The sequence below is a fragment of the Hemiscyllium ocellatum genome, unplaced genomic scaffold (assembly GCF_020745735.1).
Source record: "Hemiscyllium ocellatum isolate sHemOce1 unplaced genomic scaffold, sHemOce1.pat.X.cur. scaffold_718_pat_ctg1, whole genome shotgun sequence".
NCBI classification, from domain to species: domain Eukaryota; kingdom Metazoa; phylum Chordata; class Chondrichthyes; order Orectolobiformes; family Hemiscylliidae; genus Hemiscyllium; species Hemiscyllium ocellatum.
In genome coordinates this window covers 116,792-119,713 of record NW_026869195.1, presented here as the reverse complement: position 1 = coordinate 119,713, position 2,922 = coordinate 116,792, and the positions used below count along the sequence as shown (strand labels likewise).

The following is a 2,922-nucleotide window of genomic DNA, read 5'->3' as shown; positions in this document are numbered from 1 at the left end:
CTGTCAAATGTTTTATTGCGCTGGTGAGGCTTACAGCTTGGTGATTTTGTGGGAAATACAGCAACGCAGCTGAGATCCGGCATGGGACCGACGAGTTGATGTTCCATGACAGCGATGGCCGGCTTTCGAATGAATACACATCTGAATCGATCATGTGACAAGTTCTTGCAGACGGTGAAAGCAAAAGCCACGACAAACGTTGACATAGCACAGCTGACGAGACAAGCGCTGCAGATGATCAGAGTGCGGAACGAACCCACGACCTCGGCATTATTAGTATCACGCTCGAACCAGCTGAGCTAACCGAACAACAAACCCCCACCCCCCCCGCTTCAAAGCATATGCCTATATTGCCGACGCTCATAACCACGGCGGCTATTGTAACGTACCTTCAACGATCGCTCACTGTGCTTGAAAATTCCAATACTTTTAAGGAATTTGGATGTGTATTTGAATAGGAATGGTTTAGAGAGACATGAGTCAAGTGCATGCAATCGTGGCTGGATCAGTTGAGGATATCTGTTCGCAATGGATGAGCCAGACCGGAGATTGTGTTTTCAGTGCTGTCCATATCTAATGGCTCTATGATATTGCAGGTGAAATGATAAAAGAGATGAATAAGCGATGGTCGGCTTTCAAATGAATACACATCTGAATCGATCATGTGACAAGTTTTTGCAGACAGTGAAAGCAAAAGCCACGGAAAACCTTGACACAGCACAGTTGACGAGACGAGCGCTGCACATGGTCAGTGTGGGGATTGAACCCACGACCTTGGCGTTATTAGCACCAAGCTCTAACCAACTGAGCTAACCGACGTGCGTTGTCTTTTTGTCAAAACAAAGGCTTATATTGCCTGCGCTCACAACCACGGCGGCTATTCGTTTTCTGATTTGCAATCGATCGCACGATCGTCTGAAGTATTTCGTTCCGTTGCAAAGTTTTTTAACAAAAAAAAATTGACTTTTCCGAACGCGCACACTCGAGCTAACCATTTGCTCTGATATCCAAAATTAAGCACAATGTTCGGACGCATGCAATTTCAATCGCAATGCCACCAGCTCAGCTGCAGCTTGTCATGTTGACAAATATCATCTGGTTGAAACGTACCTTCAACGATCGCTCACTGTGCTTCTGGAAACTCGCAGACCTTTGGAGTCAGGGTTATGTGCTGCTGATAAACTGCTGCGAACCTGCTGTGTTCCCCCGTCTCCTCCCATTCTGTCTGTTACCCCCTCTCTCTCGCCAGCCCTTTGTTGGTCACAACCACCCCTGTTGCCGCCACGCATCGTTCTGTCCCCGCATCTGTCGGTCTGTCGCGCCCTCAGTCTTTCCCCCTCTCTGTCAGTCACTCCCCCGTCGGTTGCACACCCATCATTCCCCCCCCCCCTCCCTATGTCAGTTGCACCCCCTCGGTCTGCTCCCCCTCTCTGTCGGTTGCCCCCCTCCCCCCAACCGTCAGTCGCCCCCTCTGTTCCCCTCCTCTCTAATCCTACTTTCTGTCCTCACCCATTTCTGTCCCACCAGTCTCAATCCACCTATCCTCTCTGTCCCTCCGCCCACCCCCTCCCAGTCCCCTAGTTCTGTACTCCCCCACTGGAGGGAAAATATCTTCTCTATTTACCCTATCCATGCCCGGCCTGATTTTAAAAGTCTCTTTCAGGTCACCGTTCAGCCTCTGATGCTCCAAGGAAAACAGCCTATCCAACCCTGGCAAAATCCTATAATTCTGTTCTGACCCATTTCAAGTTTGAGAACATCCATGTGATCGGAAGGAGACCAGAATTGCATGGAATATTACAAAAGTTGCCAAATCAATGCCCTGTACAGCCGCAATATGACCTCCCAACCCCTATACTCAATGCTCTGACCAATAAAGGCTAGCAGACAAACTACCTTCTTCACTAATCTATCTACTTGCTACTCTACTTTCAAGGAAGTATGAGCCTGCACTCCAAGGTCTCTTTGTTTAGCAGCACTCCCCACGAACTTACTATTAACTGTATACGTCCTGCTAAAGTTTGCTTTTCCAAAATGCAGCAGCTCACATTTTTCTAAACTGAACTCCTCAGCCCATTCACCCATCTGATCCAGATCCTCTTGTACCCGGAGGTAATCTTTTTCACTGTCTACTACACCTCCCATTTTGGTGTCATCTGCAAACTTACTAACAATACCTCTTATGTTCACATCCAAATCATTGATATAAATGGAGAAAAGTAGTGGATCCAGCACCGATCGTTGTGACACTCCACTGGTCTCAGGCCTCCAGCCTGAAAAGCACCCGCTGCCTTCTACGTTCGAGCCAGTTCTGTACTCCATACGATCTAGCCTTGCTGACCAGTCTCCCATGAGGAACCTTGTCGAATGCCTTACTGAAGTTCATGTAGATCATGTCCATGCTCTGACCTCAGCAATCCTCTTTGTTACTTCTTCAAAAAAACTGAATCAAATTCATGAAGTATCATTTCCCATGAACACAGCTGTTATTAATATCCAGGATTTAACTCTGTACATTGGGGTCTGCGTTGCCCAGTTATAGGTGTTAATGTTCTGGATGAAGTTCAAGTACACCAGCATTTTGTCAGTGACTGTGTATTGAGTCTTGTTAATGTCACCAACCCAGGTGAGTTCCTTTTGAAAAGCAGTCCCTGTATCCCTTGCCCACCAGGAAATAGTGTAAGTGTCCTTACCTCTGGACTAGGAGGATCAGGCTCAGAGTTGAGTAACAGCATCTTTGAAGAGGCTGATTAGTAAACGTGCCCAAGCCACCAGGCCATACTGCCTCCCAGCTGTCCCTGCCTGAGCCTCTAAACAGAACCTTCCTGTAGTTTCTCTCCTGTCAGACTCTCCCATTGCTCAGTTTGTCCAGGATTCCCTCCTGCAGCTGCACTGCTCCTGTCCCTCACTGACCTGTCCATC

The 2,922-nt window shown here is 47.9% G+C and overlaps 1 non-coding gene across 1 annotated transcript; it reads right to left on the bottom strand.

The window, feature by feature from the left end:
- Positions 1-745: 745 nt before the first annotated feature.
- trnai-aau (transfer RNA isoleucine (anticodon AAU)) lies at positions 746-819 on the bottom strand. Its single transcript has one exon. It is a non-coding gene; the product is annotated as a tRNA-Ile (tRNA).
- Between the last annotated feature and the right edge of the window lie 2,103 nt (positions 820-2,922).